The sequence below is a fragment of the Pogona vitticeps genome, chromosome 1, assembly GCF_051106095.1.
Source record: "Pogona vitticeps strain Pit_001003342236 chromosome 1, PviZW2.1, whole genome shotgun sequence".
NCBI lineage: Eukaryota > Metazoa > Chordata > Lepidosauria > Squamata > Agamidae > Pogona > Pogona vitticeps.
The window spans coordinates 89,684,395-89,711,311 of NC_135783.1; the positions used below are offsets into that span (position 1 = coordinate 89,684,395).

Consider the following 26,917-nt stretch of genomic DNA (forward strand, 5'->3'; position numbering starts at 1 on the left):
ATCAACTAAAGATGGCTTGAGGTCTGGGGGTGTTTAATTACAGCCGGCAGGGTTCCTGCTGTCTTTAAGACCACAAGAACCTGGGGCCATGGAGTCACCCATCTGTTGATTAAGGGTTTTTGGATACCTCTGCAATTTACCTGTTTCTGCACTATGGCAGGCCCCCCTTTGCGAAAGGATGACAAATCTGAATTTTCAACTAATAAAATGTAGCCTGTGTTTTAATTCATATTATCTGTCTTGTGTCTTTATTCTGGGGTTGGGAGGGCAATGCTGAAGCCGTTGATGAGGCATGGCTTCAGGTAGAGTGGCTAGCTCTTTGCCTCCCACCCTTGGATAACACAAGACCTTGTAGGTCTCTCGTGAGCTCTATAGAGCGAGGGGGAATGCCAGGTTATTTAAGGGGCTTCCCCCCCCTCTAACTGCACTCTTCTTTTTCAGGTTCCCATCCACCTGCCCTAATTCTAGTGTGAGTTTTTCTGGTCACCTTTGGGGCCGGATAGGAATTTTTGACCTTCATCCGGATTGACCATTGGATGGGGGAATTTTTTGCCTATTCCACACTGGAACAGGGCATTGGCAATTTTGGTGGAAATTCAGTCACACTGGCTGGTAGTGCGGAAAAAACAGGTATTTTCCGGTGAGTCCCACTGTAAGATCAGGTAATTTATTTTTATTTTTATTTATTTATTTATTATTGTATTTATACCCCGCCTATCTAGTCATTTCGACCACACTAGGCGGCTAACAGGTAAGCTAACAGAGCATCGGACCTCCCAGCACTGTGGATCATGCGATTACAGTGATTGGGGGGGGGGGGGAGATGTGCTCGGCCACCACCGAACCAACAGTCATCAACTAAAGTTGGCTTGAGGGTGTTTAATTATGGCTGGTCGGATTCCTGCTGTCATTAAGACTGGGAGAACCTGGGGCCAGGGACGCGCCCATCTGTTGATTGAGGGGTATTTGGATACCTCTGCAATTTACCTGTTTCCACACTATGGCAGGCCCCAAAGGATGGCAAATTTGAATTTTCAACCAATAAAGTGTGGCCCGTGTTTTAACCCATGTTATTTGTCTCGTGTCTTTATTCCAGGGTTGGGAGGGCAATGGAGCTTCTTCATCAGTCTCAAAGGAAGCCCACGTAGAGAGCATTGCAGTAGTCTATTCTTGAGACTACAAGCATATGAACCAGAGTGATGAGTGCCCCCTCGTCTAGATAGGGATGCAGCTGGGTGAATCACTGAATATGCAAATGGGCAGACCGAACCACGGACACTACCTAGGTCTCCATGGTAAGGGTTGGGTTAAGATGGAATCCCAGATTATAAACCAATTCTTTGTGGTGAGAGTCACCCCCCCAAAGAGAGGGAGTTCCCCAAACCACTGACATCAGGGCCACCTGCCCACAGGACCTCCGTCTTGTCCGGGTTCAACCTTAGTCCATTCAACTGCATCCATTGTAGAAAGGCCTCCAGGCAGCGCCCAAGGGACAGAACGGCATCCACTGCAAATGGGAAAAAGAAGATGTAGAGCTTGGTGTCATCAACATATTGGTGACACAAAACTCCACATCCCCAGATGACCCCTCCCCCAAACGGCCTCATATAGTTATTAAACAGCTACTGGATTCCAGACATTAGTGATAACCAGTTATGCCCCAGTTCTGACTGTGACACAGTTATTGCAATTCTTGCGGGAAGTGTTAAGATGAAAATTCCACAGCTGTGGGTCAGTGCTCCATAGGTCCCACATGACTTTCATTTGCAATCTATGGAATCATGATGTGTGTTCCAAGTATGTATCACTCCGCTTTTCATTCTGCATTCAAACATAAGAAGAGTGGTATCCCTTCAAGTCTCTTTGCTGACTGAATTGCTATCAAAAGTAGAACATTTTCTCTTCCCCTTCTGTAGACTACCCTGCCCTCACAATCTGCTCAGAAGCCAGAAAGGCGAGGTTCTGCAAGGGTGGGAAGAGCAGAGAAAAGTCTCATCACATGAACAAAGTGCTATTTACTGGCAAGATGTAGGATTCCATCCAAAACATAAAATATTTTATTCAGCCATGACTACACAGTGGGGAAAATATGCTTGGATCTACTTTGATCTACACCCAGAGGAACTGGGTTTCTCCAGGTGAAATCACTATAGACCAATTTGCAGGAGTTAGCAGGGGTACAGACATAGAGTCTGGTTTGCATTGGGTTCTCCCAGCAAAAGCTGCCTTAAGGTGCTGACAAGCACTAGTTGGCCATTTGTATCCTGTTCTCTCTTTTTTTTTAAATTGTTCTTCTAACTGCCCCAGCAAAAATGTCTTTTAGAGCTGAGTTGAAACCTTAAACAAGAAAATAAAATAAACGGTTTGGAGACAAGGAGAGCTCAGTTGAGGGGAACTGACAAGTGCAAGTGCCCCTTTTCATTAGATCAGGTGATCACACTGGCAGAAAGCAGACAAAACTGATGTCAAACTGGTCGGACCAAATTTAAACATCCTTGCTGGCTGAACAACAACAAAAGGCAATTCTCCTCTCAGAACAGCTGATTCTACAGCAGACTTCCCTAGATTACGCTTTATGTTGTATAACCACTGGGTTTGAATTCACATACATCAGTGCACAGCCCAATATAAATTATACGGTAAATGGCCAATGTAGTTGCCCCTGATACACATAGACAGAAAGCAGAAATAAATCTATTCTTTCTAAAAGTCTAGTTGGTGTCTCTGTTGTTAAGTGTGTGCATATGTGTTTGTGTGTGAGAGAAATGTAAAATTATAAGGGCTCTGAACCTCCAATTCCCATTGGAAAATTATTTTGAGAAGAATGAACATGACAACATGCTGATGGCATGCATGACTGAATGGTAGAAGGATGATAGTTCCTAGGGCACAGGCCTGACTTGCCTCTGGACAACAGCTGGAGTCAGACGGAACTCCTCTGCTTCTACAGGTCTCCAGGTGAACAACAACAACAACAAAATCTCAGGATCCGCAACACTGGGTGAGAAAAATGTTATTTACATGTGAGGTGGCTTTAAAAGCCAGCTATCCAACTCTACCTCTTCCCATCTGGCACCAGAGCTTGCTGGCTTAGCAGGAAAGCATTTGAATATCTGTTACATTTGTGCAATGCCAGGTCTGTTGAAAAATAACCCTTTTACATGCAACAACACTGGGTTTCAGTGGGAAGGGGGCTTCACAGTCTAACTATGCCTTGCTGCTAACTAGAGATGTGGATGAATCGCCACTTTTGCGATTCATCCTTCTTCATGAACTGTCAAAGTTGACAAGGCGCAAAACTACTCCCAATGGACCAACAAAGCATGAATTAATTTGTTGGTTTGTCAGGGTGTTTTTTAGACAGCCAGATGCTGTCTTAAAAAAAAAAAGCTATCCCCACCCCCATAACCTGCCTTCTGCCCCCTTCCCCTGGCCTCCCTACCTTGGCTGCCGCAGTCTGCACTGCCACTGCCACTGCCACTGTCCATGGCAGCCTGTGCTACAATGGCCTCCGCAGGCACGGCCTGCCATAAGGGACACTGGCTGCCCTTTGCAAAGATGGTGGCTGTAACTACTGTTAGGGCAGGGAAGCTGCAACTGCCATCTTTGCAAAGGGCTGCTTGGATTCCCTTAAGACAGACTACTGATATCAGCCTTCCCTCTCTTCATATGGGGACAAATATTTAATGAATCAGTGATTTTTAAATGAATATCACAGTTCATTTTTTTTATTTGTCCCCATGTCTACTGCTAACTAATTAGCAAAGTCCTTTTGCCCAGGCTTGAGGCAAGTGCCCATCTGCTCTTCCAATTTGTTTGATTCTGGTTATTTTCTTTGCTCTCTCTCCTCCTCTCTGACCTTCAACCTGAGCAGACATGTAAACATTTCTTTATGACCTCTAACTATGTAGTCAACATGGTGGATTTCAGTCTTCTACATGGTTGAGACGGCAATTTCATTCTTTTCCTCTCTTAATTCTTCTGATTGTAACTGAAGTTCCACAACTGTAAGTAAAGATGTTATATTTTCTACTTAAGCTACTTGTAGAGTGATTTTTATATTCAAAGGGCTACTAATTGTGAGAACAAAAGTGGTTGAGTGGAAATTAGGGGTTTTAGCCATTGACCTTCATGTTTCCCCTGTGCTGCAGCTGGCTTTTGTACTCTGCTCTGCAAACTAAAAGGAGTTAATGAAAAATGCCTCCAATAATTTCACCAAAACCCCAGAAGCAGGAAGAAGGAACCAGGGAGAGAGTTGGTGAGTGCACGCATTTAGGCTAATCATGCCATTTGGAGGAAAGCAGGAAGAAAAGTGTCTGTATTGTGATTCATGCATTTTCTTGCTGAATCAGCCACAGCAGCAGTGCAAAGATTTACATCTGTTCTGAGTGTGATATATGCTGTAGCTGTTTGTAAAAGTATGTTGAATGTAAATCCAGCCAGTAATAGAGGCATCTATTGCAGTATATTTTGCCACTTTCTTGGCTGCCAGTTTTACCACCACAGCTCTCAGTTGCTGTATTATCTGTGAGGCAGGTTTTACCTTGATTCTGAGTTCATCTACACATACTTCTACAACCATCTGGGCCAGAGGTAGTTCTCATCCTTGCCTGCCTCTGTGATATCACAAGGGCCTCCCTTGAGCAAAGATCTTGACCCAAATATCAGGAACACTGTGCTGCTAGCCTGAAAAAAAAAACGATCCAAGCATCAACCTGCCACTACTCAAATAAGGATCGCTTCAGTATACCACTACATTTATTCTTCTTAAAAGTAACTTTCCAAGCTTTGTCTAAAACAATGCTTCTTCTCCTCGCACTAAGATTAACCCACTATTCAACTCCCACACTTTTAAACACAGATCTTTGCTTTAATCTCATCTGTCATGTGGTTTCACCTTCACTCTTTTACCATTCTGCATAGTAGGAACCACTCTGGATTGGGATGTCTGTGATCATGCTATAGATTTCTCTTTGAGTGGGTGCTGCTTTCACCACTACAATTTCTTCAGCAACAAGAGTGTTTCTTGAGGCCTGCGGAGATGTGCTGCTCCAGCTGGAGATAATGCCCGTTGTAGGCAATATGACATCTTGCAATGCTTCTCAGACTCCATCATGTTCGTATAGATTAGGGATCCTTCAGTCTTGAGAGACAATGGTAACATGCTCTGAATAGAGGACTTGGACCAGCATCTAGTGTGGCTGAGAAGGCCAATTCAAGAGTGACAATCCCTTTCACAGTGAAGACAAATACAATCTGTCCCCTATCCAGCTCCCTGATTTTGCTGGTTTCGGGACTGCCTTTTTGCCTCGGCCGGCTGGACAAAGGTCTCCTCAAAATGGGTGAGGCCATGATGCACCCCCTGCCTTCAGGCCTGACAGATGTCAAGGTTTCCCATCTGTTGAGGTCCATGCCTAAGGCCTTCAGATCCCGCTTGCAGATATCCTTGTATCACAGTTGTGGTCTCCCTCTGGGATGATTTCCCTGCACTAATTCTCCATACAGGAGATCTTTTGGAATCCGACCATCAGCCATTCTCATGTTCATATAAGGATGCAGAGATATTGTCATCCTTCAGTTATTTCGCCCTGAGAGCAAGCTACCATGAAGACTTACTGAAATGGGATAGTTAACTGCCTTCCCATTTGGGCTGTTAAAGGGTTTTATTTGGTTGGCATTCTAAATTAGCCATCCTGATTAACACTTCCAAGATGAATACCCAGATGAAAATTCCATTATCCTTCAATTTTTACAGTTTTCTGAATTTTGTGATTGAGTATTTGACCGGGGAAAGTATCTACATAAAATTGTGTATTCTAGGGTATGAAGTGTGTAAAAAATTACATTACGGATAAAACTATAATTTTCCATGCTTTTTAGAAAAAAACATAGATTGGTGTGAAAACAGGATATAACATTCTTATCATTGAATACATGATAAACTGAGAGGAACTTGAAATAGATTTGTTAATATTTTTTAATATTCACAGGCTTGCTTCTTGCTTATATTTTTGTCTCTGGCTTTCTGCATTGCGTATTCAAAAGAACATTTAATTTTTTCCAGGGGTAATACTCCATGCATTTATTTTCTCTTGCAATGCTTTGCTTAGGTATCCAACATTAAGCTGCTGGTCTGTGAAAACTACTCCACATGTCTGTACAAGCTCAATCCCCATCCTTTCCTGGCCTCCCTACAGCATTTGTGGCTGAGAATAACATTTTGTATCACAGTGTGAATAGAAATTTCGCCAGCGCTTCCAAAGAGCAAAACATCCTGAGGAAGTAAAACTGACAGTGCAAGGTGTTTGAAAAATAACAATGCATTCAAAAGCCATTTAATGCATGTACAGTGGTGCCTCGCAAGACGGGTGCTCCGTTTAACGACAAATCTGCATTACGATGAGGTTTTTGCAATCGCAAAAGCGATCAGAAAATGACATTTTGAATGGGGGAATTTCCCTGCATGTTAATCGGTTCCCTGTTTCGGGAACCGATTTTTGCTTCCCGACGATCAAAACAGCTGATTGTCGGGTTTTCAAAATGGCCACCGGGTGCTCAATATGGCTCCCCGCTGTGTTTAGGAGCCATTTTTTGCTGCACAGGCACCCGAAAATGGCTGCCCCTATGGAGGATCTTCGCTGGACGGTGAGTCTTAGCCGAATGGAACGCATTAACCAGGTTTTAATGCGCTTCAATGGCTTTTTTATTTTCGCGTTATGACGTTTTCATTCTACAGCAATTTCGCTGGAACGAATTAACGTCGTAATGCGAGGCACCACTGTACTATTATTTTTCTGATGTACAATGAGAGAAGGGTGCTTATTGCAGTTTGGTGATTTGGTAGCTTGGTGCCTGCAGGTGTTGCACAGGCTCCCTGGATTCTGTGCCCCTCTTCCTCCTTTGGGCACCCACTCAGAGGAGGAGGCGGAACAGGGGATGAGGAGGTGGGATGTGAAATCTGGGAAGTCCACACAACACCTGTGGGCCGAATCTGCTGAACCATGCCATACTACCAAACTGTGGTAAGTTCCCACCTCTATATACAATATGTCTCCAATGTATACCTGCATCTTTTGAAATCAGCTTTTCAGGGTTTCTCTTGTAGATATGGCTACATCACTGCCAAGAGGTTTATCAAGTTTATCTGTATCTGTCTCATCTCTCTCTCTCTCTCTCTCTCTCTCTCTCTCTCTCTCTCACACACACACACACACACACACACACACACACATCCCCCTCAGTCAAGCTTTTAGAAGTTTCCCAGGTCAAGACTGCTTTGAAACTGAACTTCTCCCAAGTGCTGTAAAGTTGGGACTTGTTTTCCTGCATTAGATGAGAGTGGGCTGACATCAGTGAGATGAGCAGCTGCGAAAGTTTGCTCAGATAGCAACCTTGAACTTAGATCTTAATGAAAGCATATGCTGAATGCTCTTTAGAAAATATTTTTATCTATTGGTTTTGCATGCCTCTGCAAAGGGAGGGCTATTGTGCTGCGGAAGCGATGATGCTATGCTTTGGGGAGATATAAGAGCCCAGCTGTCAATCCTAACTGTGCCTGTCAATGGCAAGGCATCATGGCCACCTTTTCATCAGGGTTCAGGCAGTGACCTACAAGCTTGTAGCCTGAGATTATGATCCCCTATTTGATCGCACAGCAGCATTCCTCACGTCCACAGGCAACCAATACACCCGCTGACATCACAGAAGCTTACGTTGGGATTTGTTGCTACAGGCAACAGGTCAAAAATCATCAAATCCATGTCGTTTGTGAGAAAGAAAGAGAGACTCCTGCGGGTGTTTTTTTTTTTTTTAAATGTTCCCTCTATCTTGTTGGAAATGTTAAACCTCTTCAGGTTCTACTACTATGAGAACAAGAGAACCTAAAATGAATTGGATTTTTTTGAGGTAATCAAAGAGGTTGAACTTGCAAATCTACTAATCAACTTCTGCACTCCATATGTAAGCCGCCCCGAGTAGACTTTGTCTAGGAGGGCAGGGTAAAAGTCTAATAAAAGTAAAAGTAAAAAAGTAATATCTTTCCCTCACCAAAAAACCCACAGGCACTCTAGCGAGATTTAACATATTATAGTTGTTCAAGGGTTGGAAGGAAGGAAGAGTATATTACCAGTTTCGTACTATAGCTGAGTAAGAATACAGTAACTTTACTGTTATATCCACCAGGTCACACTAGTAGGTGCCACTTACTTCCTGAATATCAGACCATCCCAAAGAAAAAACAATACAAAAATTAAAAAAGACAAAAACCTTGTGGCACCTTAAAGACTAACTGTTGTATTTTGATGTGAGATATCATGGACAAATCCACTTCTTCAGAATTATGCCGTAAAATACAGTAATATATGTGCTGTACAGAGTGCTGTCCTCTGAAGATGCTGGCCACAGAGACTTGGCAAAACATTAGGAAGAACAACCTTCAGAACATGGCCAAAGAGCCCGAAAAACCCACAACAACCATAAAATACAGTTGTATATGGTTGCAATTCACATGTGCAATGATTTATGACCTATGTTTGGTGTTCAGTTCTTTTCAATTCTGGTTTTGTAAATGTGCTCACAAGAGACAAAAAACAGAAAACAATGCTAGAGTGAAAAAAGGGGGAGAGGTCGTGGTACCTTAAAGACTGTAATTAACTGTAATTAGTAACATGATTAAAGGAGAACAATATATGTAAATATAGAGAATATTAACAGTTTTTATCTTTGAGCCTTGATGAGTCTGGTAGTTGTGAAGGAAAATAAGAGTAAATAATAGCATAATTATTAGGAAGCACTTCTAGTTAAAACAGAGGTGATTCACAATGATAGGCTGAGGAGCCAAAATTTGGGAGTTCAACCCCAAGAAGAGCTTGGACAATTACTTTCAGGAAGACTGAATATAGTAACATGTTGAAGCCTTCATAAATGAACAGTAATAGAGTGATGCCCTAATTCCCAGAGTATTGTGAATTTCGTTGTATGTGTATATATTTACAATGACAATAAATTATTATTATTATTATTATTATTATTATTATTATTATTATTATTATTATTATTATTATTATTATTATTATTATTATTATTATTATTATTGTCCTGCCACCATTCATTTATGGATGGTTCCGTCTTTATATTCATTCACCTTAAAAGTTAACTGTCCAAACTCTTCTATGACAAGACATGGCCATTTCTCATAGCATCAGTGTTGGCTACATTTCCCATGCTGCTGCTGCTGTTGGGAATGCCAATCTCATCTACTCCCCTTATGAAATCTCTGTAAGCTATACTCTGTGGGGAATTTGTGGGAAGAAGCCTCAGAGAAATGGCAACTATAGTAGTGATGGCAGTTGCCAGCTAGAGCTCTCTCCGTCTTTGTATGTGCATGTGAAGGGTGGGTCAGTAGAGGCGGGGCCAACTAAATCTATTTTGCTCTGCAGTGGTCTTCTTTTCAGGGTCTACATATACATTAATTAACTAAACAGAAGAACAATGTCTTGTTTCAGAAAGGTTGGATACTATCACATTATGGCTGGTACTGGGAGAAAGGGCTGAAGAGTTTTCAGAATTGTCTTTGCTTTATCCTTCAAAGAACCCCTTCAGCAAAATTCAAACCTTAAAGTGTCTTCTTGTCTCTCACACATACAGAGTATCTGCATTCATATTCACTGATACATGAACACACACATATCCTTTCCTACTCATCCACTTCTCTACCCATCTATGTGTGTCTCTCTTGTCACTCGCTAAACTAGTACATAACTGTGATGGACAGGCCAGAAGCCACACCCGTCCATCACAATGGAACACTGATTTTGCAACCAGTGGTTGAGCAGGAGGGCAGAACCAAGGGGAATATAAGAAGAGAATGGAAGATAGTTAAAGATCAGTTAGGGATTTCAGTTAGGGATGAGTTAGAGTTAAAGTTGAGGTTTCAGTTAGTTAGAGTTAGGATTTCAGTTAGTCAGGAGTTAGAGAAAGAGTTAGATAGTCAAAGTTAGAAGTGATAATAGTAACAAGTAAATACACAAGTTGGTTAAATGGCAAAGAAGTAAACAAAAGAAGACATTTCAATGATTATGATTCTGAGTAATTAAATAAAGAACATCTCTAACTTTAATAAAAACTTTCAGTGGGTGGCAGCCAGTGTTTGAGTGAAATAATTTACATTGTGGATAAAAGAAATCCACTGGTGGCAGCAAAAAAGGGTGAAAAGTAAATGTCATGCCCAAAAGGGAACCAGGGTGTGTAGAAGAACAAACAGGGGAACTGGGTGTGTGTGACAATAACTCACATCTAATGAGGAGAGAATGCAGTGAACCATGTTTTTAGTTTCACAGCAAGAAGGTTCGTGTGTGGGGTGGGGTTGTTTTGTTTGCAGTGAAATATGTTTCTAAGGGGAAAAAATTAGCTACTTTATTCACAGACATAGAAGAAGCTTCCCCAAAGAATGTCAGGTCTGTGAACCCATTTAAGTGTCCTCAATTATGATACACTATCACTTCATCCTTCCATTCCAGAAGTGCCATTGGATTGCTTCTGATATGAACAAATAAAAAGCTATTTTATTGAAAATGGCTTTGGAAGCTCTGGTGAACCAAAAGCAATTAATAACAAATTTTAAAATAAATAAATAGATAATAAATGAAACCATTTCCCTTCCACCCAAATCTGTCACTCAGATAATCTCATTCATTTGTTGTGCTGCAAATCAGCTACCCTAGTGGGTAGAGTGTTGGACTAGGGTTTGGAAAACTTGACTTCAAACCCCACTCAGATATGAAACTCAAGGGGTGACTTTAAACTATCATTCTATCCCCGCATAACCTACCTCATAGGATTGTGGTGATGATAAATACTGGGGAGGAAGAGAGTGCTTATTGGAAGAAAAGTGGAATATAAATGTAATAAAGTGAATAATCTAGTCTCACTGGCTTGTTTCAGGCCTGCAGTCTTTCTTTCACTGCGTGAAAGTCAAGGCAGATGCCAGCCTGCCCACCCCATGAATTGTATCAGTAATAAACTGAGGGCCAGAATCCCATTATCAATTCATGCTTATGTAAGGGAAATCACACAAGTTTTGTTGGCAAATTGCTGCTCATTAAGCTGTGATAGGTCACACAACTAGGAGTGCAACAAGTATCTTGTTAATGCCTGGCACTTTTCCACCAACAATTATGTGGCTTTCCTACACAAGAGTCAATCAGCAGTATCATAATAGCTTTCCTCAACCCCATCCAGAAGACTACTCCCAATACCCGTAAGTGTACAATGGATGTGGTGAAATGGATTAAGACTCAGGAGAACTGGATTCAGTTCCACAGCTCTACCAGTAAAATTCACAGGGGGCAGCAGTGGAACTGGTAAAACCACTCCTTAAATATAACATTTACTTGAAAACCCTATACGTTAGTTCTGACTTGACGCCATGCCTTCTTGGTGCAGGCTGGCAAGAATGGCATGCCTGTCATGTCTGGATGGCACCTGGCTGAGGAAGGTTGTACAAGAAGGAACAGTCCTGAAGACCTACTCACATGACAATTTTGCAGCATTTTCTCCATGGACAACAAATTATTTGGAGAGATTACCTGACACTGATTCTGACTGGGTGAAATAATATAATTAGCATCCCACCTCTTGGTTGGATCGCTCATTGGGTTGGGCACCAGCCAGAGGTTAGGCTTTTGATTCCGCATTATGCCTTGTAGAAGAAGAGCCCATTGGTGTAGCTTTGGGTGAACTAAAGAGAGAAGTAGCTGTCATAATCCTGAATACCTATCTATTTAGGCTTGCCAGCATTCCTTTCCCTGCGGTTTCAGAGTTAACTATGTCCTCCTCCATTGCTGCTGATCCTGATATTAATCTCCTTCCCTGGATACCTGGGGAGACAGAGTGATTACCTGTGACTTTGAGTAGTGCCTTGAGACTTGGGAACCTCAATGGTACTTGGTTTTGCTCCTGAAATTAAGCGATCTACTTCAAAAACTGTTTGATTGTGACTGAGAATTACATTAGGAGAGAAAATGGGACTGAACAAAAAAGCCATCCTTTACCCTCTGTCAGCCAATAAAATATGACAACTCAGTCTGCGTTGTCTTGCTGTACATGAGGTTCTGGAATTAGAGAAGTAGGCTGCTGTTTATTAAAGGGAAGCATTATCACTTTATTATTGCTTGCAGAAGGAACAGAAGTGATTTGTCTTCTTGGGCACAATCTCTATAAATGATGAAAGATGTTCTATAACAGATATAATGAATAACTTGTGGTTTTTTACAACAGAAGTGTATGGATCAGGCAAGGGCATGCCTACCTCCTCAGTTGATTACTCATTTTCTTTGATTGCTTTATGAAAACCTTTGCCCTCCCAAGAATTATGGGTTACTCATGGGGCACACTTTATTAAACATAATCAATGTTGCCATCCTTTGGCAAAGGGGGGTCCTGCCATAGTGCGGAATCAGGTTTAAGCACAAAGGTCTCAAAGGACCCCTTAAGCAACTAATGGGTGAGTCCCTGGCCCCAAGTTCTCATGGTCTTAAAGACTGTGAGAACCTGGCCAACCCCAATTTGATCATGCCTGGGCCTCAAGCCAACTTCTGCTTGTTGACTCTTGGTCCGGGTGTGGCCCTAGCACATCTTTTCCCCCCAAGCACAGTAATCGCACAATCCGCAGCGCTGGGAGGTCAGATGGGCTATAGCTTACCTGAGTTTGCAATGGGACTCACCAACAAAACCTGTTATATCCCCACTACATGCCACAGCATAGGGACTACCCAAGCTAAGTCCCATGGCTGCCATCGAGCTCACCAAGCACCAACAGCAGCCCCCCCCCAATGTCTTCAAGAAAGACATCCAAATCTCGTTTGGAAAGATGTACACCATCGTTCCGGAAAAAAAACAGGCCTATCCATGCAGATCCTCTGGTGACTAATCACCGATCCAAGGCTGCTGCAATCAGCTCTGCAGACTACCCTACTAGCACTACTTTGTGCAGCGTTAGCAGGCCAAAAATGCCTTGCATCCCTCCATACCAGCTGAGGGATGGTCATTGGTCATACAGTGTTCATAGCACAATACGGTGCCTTCACCGATTGGAAAACTCAGGCCGATCTGTGGATCCTCTGGTGACCAGTCACCAATCCAGGCCACTGCAGACAGCTTTGCAGACTACCCTGCTAACACTCTTTCATGCAGCGTTAGTGGGCCAAAAATGCCTCGTATCTCTCTGTGCCAGCTGAGAGATAGTCATTGGCATACAATGCTCATAGCAGGGTACGGTGCCTTCACCGATTGGAAAACTCAGGCCGATCCGTGGATCCTCTGGTGACCAAGCACCAATCCAGGTCACTGCAGAGAGCTCTGCAGACTACCCTGCTAACACTCTCTTCCGTGCAGTGTTAGCGGGCCAAAATTGCCTCACATTCCTCCATAACAGCCGAGTGATGATAATTGACCATACAATGTCCATATCAGGGTACGTAACCCTCAACCATGTGATGTCACAAATCGCATCAAGGATCAGGCCTTTCCGCAGATCCTGATCCGGTTGGTACTGCCCAAGTGTATTACCAACATATCTGGGGGATGTTGACCAAAGGCAGCCATATGGCAAGGTTGGCATCACAGCATCCCACAGCATCCTTTCCATTCAATAAGGGCTCTAACTCCAAGTCCAACACTGCTCCCCATGGGGACATGGCAGTATAGTGAGCTGCCCAAAAACATAGCTGTGGCCAATGATCATGATGTGCTTCCTTCTCATCATCTTTATTGTATGTGCAAGATAAAACAAACCGGGCCCCTACCTAGATGTCAAGGGGTGCCTCGCTAATTGGCCTTCGATAGGCAGATGCAAATCTGCACCATCCCGTTGACTACCCTAACATCCTGCCATTGCATAACTACTCCGATTTTATCTTCCTTTCCAGTGGCAACACTTAGCTAATCCTGAGGGCATTGAAAAAGTTAATAAGGACACCACCCTGAATAAAGAAATTTCATAATCATGTCAACAGAGAGCCTAACACTGCTTAACAATACTTTCTAATAGTCCCGGCGATATGGGTACTCTTGAATCTTTAACTTTGCCTCTTTCCTTAGACCAAATTTCAATCATTTTCCTAAAGTGGTTATCTGAAGAATAATCCTGATACCCATTAATTTTAGCGTAGAAAGCCAGTGCCAATAACCTACCCTGTATAGATCCTGCCACCAAACCCTTCCTGTTTAGATACACAATGAACTGTTGAAGATGCTCCACTGGGGCAGGCCACACTGGTTCTAAATCAACTAAGTTCCTAAACTCCAGAAAATCTATACTCACTGCCAAGTACCCTGTTCAAGTCCCCGGTGCCAGGCCAGGCCTATTGTCCTTTTGCATCATCACACCAATTTGCCAAACCTCTGGGGGAAGAGTCTCCATGAACTCATTGGCTCCTGGATCTAACTTCCCTGACCAATCGATTCATTTATGTGATAATGCATCAGCTAAGCGATTATCTACACCTGGTACATGTCCAGCCCACACCAGTGTCATGACTCGGTCTGCATGCATGTGAGGTTATTAATTAGATAGACCACCACCAGATTGTCCACCAAAATGTACGACAGAGTTCATTCCTCTGCCCAAAACCACAGTGCACCAACTATTGGGAAGAACTCGGAATTATCAAATCTCTGGGGATTTCCGCATGGTGCCATTCCACCAGCCATTTGCCTGTGCACCATCTGCAGCTAAAGTAAATGCCAAACCCTAAGGAGCCTGCAGTGTCCGACTGGACCTGAGATTGAGCCTTAAGCATCTTGTCTCCTCTCCAAAAGGAAATGCTATTGCACTCAGCTAAGAACTAACCCCCCAAACCTTCAAATCCTCTCTCATACCATATGCAACTCTAGTCCTGTGGAGCTCATGCGATGGAGCCTTTTCACCTTGCAAAGCCATGCAGAGAGGCACGACCTGGCACTCCGACTTTACAAAATGTAAATGTCCTACCATCTTCTGAAGTTCCCCCAGGGACACTTTTCTACTCTGCAACATCGAGGCTACTCTGACCTTAAAGTCAGCCAACATGACGTCTGACAGCCTAGACTCTTGCTGTACTGTGTCCACTTCATTGCCCAAGAGTGTCTGGGACTTGGTTGGTCCCTCCGTTTGTCCTCAACCAGAGGTACACCTAACTCTTCTGCCATTGAACAAAAGGTATCTAGTATAACTTTACACCTTCCTGTATTCCTTTCCCCATAAAAGGATAGGTTCCCCTTGACAATTTGTCAAGTTGTGTCTGACTCTAAGGGGTGGTGCTCATCTCTGTTTCCAACCCATAGAGCTAGCGTTTTGTCCAAAGACAATCTTCCATGGTCACGTGGCCAGCGCGACTAGACACGGAACACCGTAGGGGTACCTATTTATCTAGTCACATTTTGCATTTTTGCATGCTTTCGAACCACTAGGTTGGCGGGAGCTGGGACAAGTGACAGGGGCTCACTTTGATGCATGGATTCGATCTTATGACTGCAGGTCTTCTGACCTTGCAGCACAGAGGTTTCTGTGGTTTAACCTGCAGCGCCACCACATCCCAATAATGGGACACAGTTACATCCACATAACCTAAGTTTCCACTCAAGAAGTTCCTGAGGGATAGCATTGTTAACTGACTCCCCCTTGGGGTAGGACAGATGATGTATTGATCTAAACTCAACTTGTACATCATTTGTTACCACTTCCAATGGGTCTCCAGTGGAGCTGTCACAAATGGTCCCAACACTCTCCTTCTTGTGCTACTTTGGCCATCTTTTCTCGACTGCAACCTTCATTCCGTTTACAGATTTAAGGTTTTGGGCAAAAAAATGCCTTGCGCTCCCCAACCGCAGGTATTTTAGAGCCTTTCATTAAAAAAAAAAACAGTAAATAACTTGCCCCACTCCTACTCAGGGATTCTGATTCAGTGCAGTCTTTCTATAAGGTATCCACTATCAGTCCTGTCACCTAGATAGAGCATGGCTGAGGTCATAGACTTCAGCCAGAGGCCCGGCAGGGGCTCATCCCAACGTAAATTTGGGTTAATCGCCCCCTCCTGCGGAAGAATCCATCATACACAATCCATGCTTGTCCTGCAAAGTCCACATATGCCTTATAGATCAAGTCTAAATATTGGAATAAGGATTGCACCCATCAAGGCTGGGCATTTACCACAACCCCGGTGTATATTGAGAACCTTTCTGGTCTCTGCCTCCTGCGTTTCTTTTGTCCTTGTCATCCTCCTCATCCAAATCCTTCTTTCCACTATTCAAATAATCTACCTATTTGCCTTGCCAAATTTTTTCTTTAGATGCTGGGGTGAGGTGATCACCCAGGGGCATAGCAGATCCCCAAATAACAAGGCTTGCAATGGCACAATGCTATAACCCGTGTCCGAGACCAATGGTTATGGCCAAGCCCCTACACTTGCTGTTATCAGTGCTGGAGATGTAACTATTGGGCCTGGAGTAGTCCAGCCACCAAAGTGCGCAATCATACTAGGCCATGGAGTATTTGGAGCCCTAACTCTGAGTATTATATGCTGAGTAAATTAATGAATTAAATTGTCTACTGCCTGGCCAAGGCCAAGCAGGTGATGGTGGAGAAGTATCTGGTGCAGTAGTTGACTCACCTGACAGAGGCGTCGTTACCCTGGCACCTCCCTACTGTACCTGCACTCTTCACCAACCTCATCCATCACATGCTGCCTGCCAAGCACTACTGCACCAATTGTTGTCATGATCGTGGCTGATCTCCCTTCTTAAGAGGACTGCTGCAGCAGTGTTACTACCGCCCCACTGCTTCTCGTCTGGATGGCCCCTCCGCTTGTTCCTCTGCTTCCAGGACCGCAAACCAAAACATTAGATTATCAGCCAGATCTCTGAGATTAGTCCCATGATGACTCTTAGATTCCCTAGCCAATTGGGATGGTTGCACCGCACTGGACCGTGGGGCCTGTTTCATTGTTCTTTTGGCTTCTAAGGCCAAAGTTTTTCTTCTCTGCTGCTGCCAGATGGGTCAAGCTTGTTCATCTGACGAAGAATGAGGCGGCAGCCCTGAGGTGCTGGTCATTTCTTGGTTGCTTGCTTTCTTCTTGTGTTACCCTGACCCCTTCTCAAGGCCATTTTGCTTCTTAAAATTCAATTCCAATTAAAAACACAGCGTGCCAAGGTATACTTTGACCCCACTTGTGCAGCAATTCTCAGTTTACCCTTACCATACTGAGTAGCGCAATCTAGGCACGAGAATTGCAACCTGCTGTACCAATTTATACCCTCCTATATATTTATTATAGGGAAAAACGTATTTACTCCAATTACTATTATGTTATTCACTATTAATAATTCATTCATTCATTCATTCATTCATTCATTCATTCAAATAATTTCAATCAATTAATTAATTTCTCCATTACTTATGTATTCAATTATAATTGCCTCTACTCTTAACCAAATATTAGGTCATTATAATACTATTACTTGTTAATTTATTTATTTACCTAATTTTTATCAATTAATTAATTAGCTAATTATGCATTTATTCAATTAAAATGTCCTCTAATCTGAATAAAGTCTTAGGTAAGGATAGCAATTATTCTAAAATTATGGGTTAATTATTTATGCTAAGTCAAATATGTAAATAGGTAAGGGCAATTAATAAATTGAAGGCGCCTATGAAAGATAATTAATATTAAATTAATATAAAGCCAGTGCCTACCAACAGAAGCGTACTTAGACAACCGCTCCATACTTGTTTCAAATTAATTCCAAGCAGGGTCAAAACACTTTGAGCTAAGCCTTTCCAAAGAAGGGGGGGGGAGGAGTGGTGTGCCAAGCAGCTGAGGAACCTAAAGGCTGAGCCACACTGGAGCCAACTACAGCAGACAAGCACCAATGAAAGGTAACATGCTTCTCTGTCAGGTTAGTGCATGTTTGGCCTGGATCAGGTGAAGAACCAGAGAGAGAGTTAGGATACAAAGATGGAGACCAACAGAACCAGAGGAACTATGGGACTTTGTATTTCCAGCTGGAAGCCCTCATTGTGAGAGATTCAACTTTTGATGGACTAAATTGACAAAAACCATCTGCCGCTGGGGGTAGAGTCAAGGGGATTAAGAAGACCCTGGTACGGAGAGCCTCCTAGAGCAAAGCAGATTCCATACCTGTCCACTAAGTGATGGAAGACATGTCAGACCAAAAGCATTCCATACTTCATAATAAGTGATAAGGACCAGGTATCTAGGGGCAAGCAAAGGAATCTCTACCACGTATGCCCTGTGAACAACCTGAGACAAAGAAATGTCTTTTACTCATGCTCTATTATAAAAAAAAACCTGTCCAAATAGAATATAAGAAGAGGAGTCTAGGAGAACATTGGTCTAGTCTGTCTGTTTTGCCTGTTAGCCTGTCTGTCTGCTGAGACCAAAAAGCTTTTGGAACCAACTACCTTCTTTGGAACTTGGACAATGTAGATAAAGACTTCTCTCTCTTTGGTGAGTGTGTACTGTATGTGGTGTGAATGTGCTGAATGCATGAAACCCCTTTATTTAGAATTGTAATCAATAGGTAATAAAGTATATTCATTTTACATTTATTAATGTGTCTTGTGAGGTCCTTTGCTGTTTAATATTGTTCTTCTTGGGATACAAAAGAACTAGTAGTCACCCTTTCGTGACATCTCTACTCTCACATGTAACTAAATTAAAAGCTAATGCCTGAACTAATATTTTTATTACTTATAATTTTTATGGTGAACCCTAAAATGGCAACTTAAATCTTAAAGTTAACCCCAGAGGGCTGCTCCCATTGCCACGCAGCTCACACAAGCCACACAGTTACACCCACCCCCTTAATGCTGTACTAATCCAAATCAACTATAAAGAAGTAATTCAATAACCAAATCGATCTGAGAAAACAATATCAAATCACAAAATAATACATGCCAGTCAAACCGAGGGAGGGACCTGATGCTATTCCCCCCCAATCTGGAATGCTGAGCCATGCAGGCCTCTTGACCAACTACGCAGCTGTATAAACAACCAAGCAGCCGGACTCCCTCCTTGATGGTTGCCAGCAAAGGAAGAGGAAGAGGAGAGGGGAGAATGGCTGTGAAATTACCTAACGTTCCCCCTTCTCCTCCTCTGCTAATCTAAGGATACCAGAAATCTCGTGCTATCCTGGGAGGGAGGCAAAGGCGAGCTGTGCTGCTGAAGTTTGGCTCAGCAGCGGCTTGAGCAATAAAGAGGGCTTAGTCCTGTCGGATCAGACCTATAGTGAATGCATGGTCAGATTCTATGATTAAACAACACACTTAAGATGTGTCTCCTTACATGAATTCTTCCATTATTCTGGCCTGAAAGGCTTCTTAGGTGAATAATAAAACTATGCACCTTTCAGAGAGGTAGAGTAAGAGCTGGGGATCTTTGTCCTAATTTCATAACACTGCATCCTGCATGCTATATCTAGAATTTGGCATGAGAGTACTAACTTAGGCTCAAGCAATGCTTCTTTAGCAGGTCCTACAATTCCATCCAGATGTGACATTGCCTATTTTACCTATTGCCACCATCCTGGTTTCTATGTGCTGTAGCTAAGCCATGTCCGAAGGTGACAAGAGTTAAGTGTGATGCTGAGAAGCAACTTGAAGACAAAAAACAATTGGCAATCATTTTATAGAAATTCTTGGCTCCTGACAGGGAAATATAATCATGTGGAGATTATTTCCCCTCACTTGCGGTTCTCACTGATTTTTAGACTGGCCTTGTTCAGGTCACACATTCTGTGTAACAGGATTATACCTGGGAACACATGTGGAGAGCTGCTTTCTTTGATGGGCCTCCATGTCAAACTCACCCTATGTGTAGAAAGCAAATATGTCTGGGATGAGAAACACATTTTCTCTCTGATGTTTTCCTTTTCCACATGTGGGGAAAATATTGGCATTGAATCTCTTCCAAAAAGGATCTCTACATGATTATACATCAATATATTCCTGTGATGAAATGGTATAATGTACAAATTGCTTCATATACAGAAGGCACAGAATTCAGCTTGGCCATCAATGTTTATAGTATCTGAGTGCTCTTTTAGATTGCCATTTGCCCTGCTCATTTGCCCCAATTTTAATGGAAAGTTGCTTTTGTGATATATACCCGAATACCACCAAACAGTAAACTTGCCACACCTCTTTCAGAGAAGAACAAAATAGGTACTGTTCAAGGCAAACCTGATTTTAAGTGTTCACAGGCTCCGCAGTTTTCAAACTGGACCAGCAGATGAAAAGATGGTACAAAACGCTTGAGTGGGACAGGAGAAAACAGTTTCTAATCTTAAATCTCTAGAAGAAAGAGAGATAAAAAGAAATAATGCCTTATTGGAGGGACAAAAAACATGGAAAGTCTAGGATTTCATCACTCCTTGTCACTGCTCATTCTGAGACAGGGTAAATGTTATGTCAATAGTGGGAAAAATATCAACATCATCAGCACACTGTCAGGTACATTTGGCCGGGGGGGGGGGATACTCCATCTGGAAGAGCACAGAGTCTGCTTTAGCAGCGTCCTGACACTGGGCAAATTTATTTAATTTTTATTTGATTTATTTACTGTGGCATTAGAGCTAACACTGCTTTGGGTGGTTTACAGGCTAAAAATTAAACCCCAGAAAACCTCCACATAACAAAATACATTTAACAATATGGTGGTCTAACAGTATAGGTCATAAAAAAGAGGAGAAAAAAAGTAACATTAAAATTAACATCTGGGACAATCAGTTGTTGAAGGCAGCCTTGAATAATACTGTTTTCATCAATTTCCTGAATATGAGCAGGGGAGGAGCTTGGCATATCTCAATTGGTAACTTATTCCAAAGACTGGGGGTGATTAGCATCAAGGCCCGATTCTATGTTCTTGCCCTTTTTGGCTTCCTTTACTGTGGCTGCATTTAGCAGCATGGACTGAGAGGAACAGATGGGACAGTTAGCTAATTTCTGAGATAGGCGTCCCAACAAGCATTGAGGTTCTAATATTTTAGAGTTTTATAGGTTATTATTAGAGATTTTTATAGGTTATTAATAGAGAATAACCTTTATAGGTTATTAATAGAGAAAATTGATGACCCACAACCAATGGCTTGCCCCCCCCCAGTGGCCCAATAAACCACAAATCAATTTGTCGGTTCGTTGGGTCATTATTTTTTTAAGACAGCCCCTAATAATAATAATAATAATAATAATAATAATAATAATAATAATAATAATAATAATAATAATAATAATAATAATAATAATAATAATAATAATAATAATAATAATAATAATAATAATAATAATAATAATAATAATAAAAGCCCCGGCCCTGACAGCCTATCCTTTGTGGATAGCACTTCCACCTCAGTGTTATCATAAATACCATATGTGCAGTCCTGAGTTGCATCCACATAGTTACACAAATGGATTTTCCCAATTTTTCAGCTAAAATAATCTGAATCAAAAGTACTGACCTTCAGCAACATTGTCTCATGTGGGGAAACATGCAGAGAGAGATTTTCCTTTATCTAGAATAACAAAATATATTATTTTGTACCCCACTCATTACTTCCCAAACCCAACCATGTTTGTCTTTCCTTTCATGCATCCTTTGTAGTAATCAAATCAGCAGTAAGACCCAGCTTTATGCCTGGACACTTCCTTCCCTGCTCCATCAAGCATTTACATTTTCAGCTTGGTATTCTGAAGGATGAATGAATTGGTCAGCAGGATTTAGGTGATTGTAATTAAGCATGAGGAGAGGGGAGGGCGTATGAAGGACAACTTCTTTCTAATTTCCATCATTTGCCTTGTTAAAATTGAAGAGCAGCTGAGTTGTGCAAAGATTGTGGCCTGCAGTGATTTACGCTTGGCTGCACATGCATCCCAAATAAAACTGGAAGGGCTGCCTTTTGAATGCTAGGCAAAGTTTTACTATAGTATGCAGTGGGCCCAAACTGCAATTCAGACAAACAGCGGAGATGTTTCAGTTTCTTCCCTCTTGCCTTCCTTCATGAATGAAACCCTCTTTATAATTTTTATGATTAATGTTTTCATAAATACCAAATCACAGGAAAGTAAGAACCTTTGCTTATAAGTAAAAATCAATTATAATTATTTTTTTAAAAAGGTGTGTGTTTAAGAATCCCTAGCAGGGAGAACTTGTTTTTGCTTCGGGATTTTTTATTTATTTATTTATTTTGGGTAAGTACTTCCACTGTATTGAGTGAGTATAAAGTACCATCTGGAATCTGGTAAGCCTGGCGGGACTCCACTGAGAGGAAAAAACATGTTCTATTGATAGCCATAATTAAAACATCAAATAGAGTATTAGGCAGGATTTTAAAAAGACACTCTTTGTACCTCGTAATTAAACATACACATTAGTTTCCCCTTAATATGCCGTGTGCATCCAACCACATATTTGCCCAGCATTATTATCTCATAGACGATTTGAAGGGAAATTGCTACCTTCTTTCCAGTTGACTCATGTGTCAAGGCACATGTTAATAAAGCCTATACACCACACGCTGAACAGCCTTCAGCGCTTGGGCTGAATCTTTTCTCCCATCAACCTCTTCCTTCTTGTGCCTGCAGCAAGTGAAGTCCCGCCTCGTGGCGCAGTGGTTAAAACGCTGTACTGCAGCTAAAACTGTGCTCACGACCTGGGGTTCAAATCCCAGGTAGCCGGCTCAAGGTTGACTCAGCCTTCCATCCTTCCGAGGTCGGTAAAATGAGTACCCAGCTTGCTGGGGGGGCAATGTGTAGCCTGTATAATTAAAATTGTAAACCGCCCGGAGAGTGCTTGTAGCGCTATGGGGCGGTATATAAGTCCAATAAATAAATAAATAAATAAATAAATAAATAAATAAATAAATAAATAAATAAATGTAGTCTCCAGCTTTGTTGACCAAAAGACTACCCTGTTGCTCCAATGCTGCTAAGCCAATTCAAGAGCCTGCCTGTCTTGCCCATGGCAATGGCATAAAGCCTCTGAGGTTTCCACCAGGCTTTTGTCTAAAGACAGGGGAAGAAGAGGAGAAGTCATACCGTATGTCTTTCTTCCACACTGCAGTCTCCATCTTGCAAGTCAGGCTATCTAGAGAGGCAACGGCCCCTACATTTTGCCAGCTTTTCAAATACTTTTTGCTTCTTCCCCAGCCCCCCAAATTCTGTACCTTCTAAGCCCAGAGAAGCATTCTCAATGGGCTAGGTCTGTCATTCAACAAAATGTATTTATTTGCTGCTTTGAGCAGCTTTCTGGAGCTAGCCTTTTTTCTTACTACTAGACTCTGAATACGTCTGAGAATAAGGCCTTGTTTCTAGGTTGCCTACAGAAGCCTCTAATGCCAATTTCCCTGGTTAGAATGCAAAAAACAAACAAAAAAGAGTGTCATGCTCCTTGAGCTTCTCAGTTGGCAGTGAGAAAATAAATGGCTTGGTGGAGAGCAGTACTCTAGATGCTGATCTTAACGGAGACCATCCACATTAGAGAGGGGCACTGGAGGGAGAGGAAGAAAGGGGAAAGGAAGAAGTAGAAAAAGAGGGGATCCAGTGGGACACTCCCTCAGGCAATGGGAAAGTTGGATCAGATTTAGGAAAATCTGAAAGCTTCCTTCTTTTATGAAATTTTTAAAGGTTCGTAACAGGATAACTTATACCATATTTAAGCTCCCAATGGAGTTTTCTACAATTTCCAGAACTCCTGGCTAGCACAGTTAGTGGTGAAGGCTTCTGGGAATTTTAGTCCAAGAACATCTGGGGACCCAAGGTTGGGAACCAATGCTTTAGAAACTTAATCCCATCAATATGCCTAAACATGATCCAGACATTGAGAACTTTGAAGTATCAGCCTTCAGTGCTATGGAAAAGATACATTTTATGACACATCAGAGAAGGCCCTGCTCTGAGTCCATGGGCACATCTTGTGGAAACACGAGAGGGCCTTCTCTGCAGCTGCTTCCACATTGTGAATGCCTTCTATTGGGAGCAGGGCAAAGTTACTCCCCTTGTCCTTCTGGCAACAAACCAAAGACAGGCTTTCAACAACTAATGGGACTGTTTTTGAGTGTGTATGCTGGACATTATTATTGTGTGTGTTTTGAGGTGTTTTAAATAGTTTTAACTAATTATTTTAGTACTGCTGTATGCATAATTTTTTAAGTATCACAATTATGATGGTTTTGGTCAGTTTGTTTTTCAATAACTTGTGAGCTGCCTTGGGTCCCTTAATTGGGGGAAAGGTGGCATAGATATGAAAACAAACAAATATTTGTGGCTCTCTGCCACAAGGGTGCTCTCTGCTAGTGCATTTGAATGGCATCAGAAACTGGCAAGGCCCTTAGTCCGAGGCTAGGCAGACAGACATACAAATATAGGTATCAGAGGCTCTGAATTGGATTGCTGTGCCATTTGGCCATGTATTGTCTAAGGCTCTCATGTCATAGGGGCACCAACTGACATCTTAGGAAATTATTGCGCTTCTGTAGGTCTCCTCATGGGAAAACAACTCTTGGGATAAACACTGTTGGATGAGGAAAACATTTGATTTTTCTCTAGCTTTAAAGCTCCACCCATGCACAATGTTTGCATGCCAAGAAGCTAGGGGCAAGGGAGTGGAAGATGGGATGGTGGCTGCATGTAACAGGTCCATTGGGCTATTTGGAGCAAGGCTGGCGGGAAGTAATATCATGATTGTGAGCCCTTTTGCAGTGTGAACTCTGACAGCAGTAACACTGGGTCTGGTGCAAAAAAAAAATCTCTGAGCTAGAAGAGTATAGATTGGAGAAAACCCTATGTTTGCCTGTAGATAATCATTTTACTCACCATAGTTTGATGAGCAACTATAAGTAACTTCTCCAAGGTTCTCTTTACATTTTTAAACTATTTTTTCCATTTATTAGCAGGCTATATCTGCTAATGATAACTAGAGGCCAGCAGATCGTGTTCATTTAGCATCATCTTTTAAAGCTAAAACACACAGAACATTTTCCCATGGTCTTAAAATCCTAAAACTCCTGTCCTAATTAAGTAAACATGTTTGTTAATTAGTAAATGACTCTTGTTTCCTCACTATGTAAAACTACCACACAGCAAATGCAAATTGTTTCTTTGAAATGCATAATTCATTTTCATCACACATCCCTAAACTCCACACTTGAAGATGAGGGTGTGAGGGTTATTACATGATTTTCAACTGAAAAGTGATAATGCAGAAATAACAATGTAGTTTTAAATAAGAACAAAAAGAATGAGTGCAAAAGAAATGCAGAAGTCAAAGAAATTTAGTCCTGTGGAATGATGGAATCTGTTACACAACTACATCTATATAGACAAAAAAACACATTGTTTTTAAAGGTTTGTGTATTTGTGGTTTTGGCTTATACTTTGCAGAATTCACCCTGGAACTTCAGTTGTTTTAATCATTGGATTTACTCTCACTCTTACAATAGAGCAGGGACATGGTGGCGCAGAAGCCTCTGTGCTGCAAGGTCAGAAGACCAGCAGCCGTAAGATCGAATCCACATGATGGAGTGAGCTCCCATTGCTTGTCCCAGCTCCTGTCAACCTAGCAGTTCAAAAGCATGTAAATGTGAGTAGATAAATAGGTACCACCACGGTGGGAAGGTAACAGCATTCTGTGTCTGCTCGTGCTGGCCACATGACCATGGAAACTGTCTTCGGACAAACGCTGGCTTTACAGCTTGGAAATGGGGATGAGCACCTCCCCCTAGAGTTGGACACGACTGAACTAAATGTCAAGGGGAACCTTTACCTTTACCTTACAATAGAGCAGAATCCTGAAACAGATGAGAATGAGCTACTGTAGTTTCACTGGATTGCTTGTTGTTTGAGAAACTGTTTCTGAGGAACCTTATTATTCATAAATTATGAAAGGTTTATTTTCAAAGGTTAACAACTATTTAGTGCATTGTAACTTCTCTGTCCTGTCCTTGGTCAACAATTTCCCATTCCTAATGAATTAAAGTGGTTTAGATAACAATAGGATTAAACTCCTCCTAGGGGCAGTTAATATTGTAGCGTGATGGAATTTGAGCAAGAGAAAATTCCAACTGCAGTCCAGGCTGATGCCATCCTCCACATGGAAATATCCTCAGTTCAACAAATATTTAATGTCAAAACTGAGCAGATTTTCAGAGAACTTGGGCTTGGGGAGATGCCTCACATATCCTCATGAATTTATAAATAAAGTGAAGGATCTGTTCTGTGATCTGGAGGCAAGGTTTCCACAAGGCTTCCAGGAGCAGCAAAAGGCTGGAAAAACTCTTTGCATGCCATGCGTGCTGTATACAAGGACACACAGATGCGAGTCCTAGTAGGAATTATGGCAGCGTCTGAAGCTCTGGAGGTCATTTTGCTGCCTGCTCAGATACCAAAATGTAGGTTTCTTCCAGCCTGGGTTTATCCAGGTGTGCCCCAATTTATCGGAGGTGGGCCTTTCTCTCCCAACTGGCTTGCTTTGCAGCCTTGGCCTGTTGCCACTGCAATGGCGCTAATGTTTCAACCCCATGTTTCTTCTGGCATTGAATGGCTTTGGCAGCAGAATGCTTTTTGGAATCCCATCTTGGGCTTGCTTCCAGCCTTTTTTCTTTGCTCCTAAGGAGCTTCAGCAATCAAGTCAATTGACCTCAAAAGCTTAACTAGGTATTATTATTAGGCCAGCCTTTAAAACAAGGGCAATGTATAAATCAAGGAGTATCAGTGTATTTTTGCAGTATATCCCAGGCATGGATCTTCATGGATCCACATGATTTTAATCACTGTCCATCTCCATTTCCTCCATTATGGTACTGGAGTGAGAGGTTAGACTGTAAGCTTCTTTGAGCGAACATGTACTTTGCAAAGAACTATCCATGG

General features: G+C 42.1%; 1 long non-coding RNA gene across 1 annotated transcript in view; it reads left to right on the forward strand.

Annotated features, from left to right (window-relative positions):
* LOC144585986 (uncharacterized) overlaps nucleotides 1-26,917 on the forward strand; it is a 589,741-nt gene that overhangs the window by 47,632 nt on the left and 515,192 nt on the right. The gene's annotated exons all lie outside the window — the stretch shown is intronic.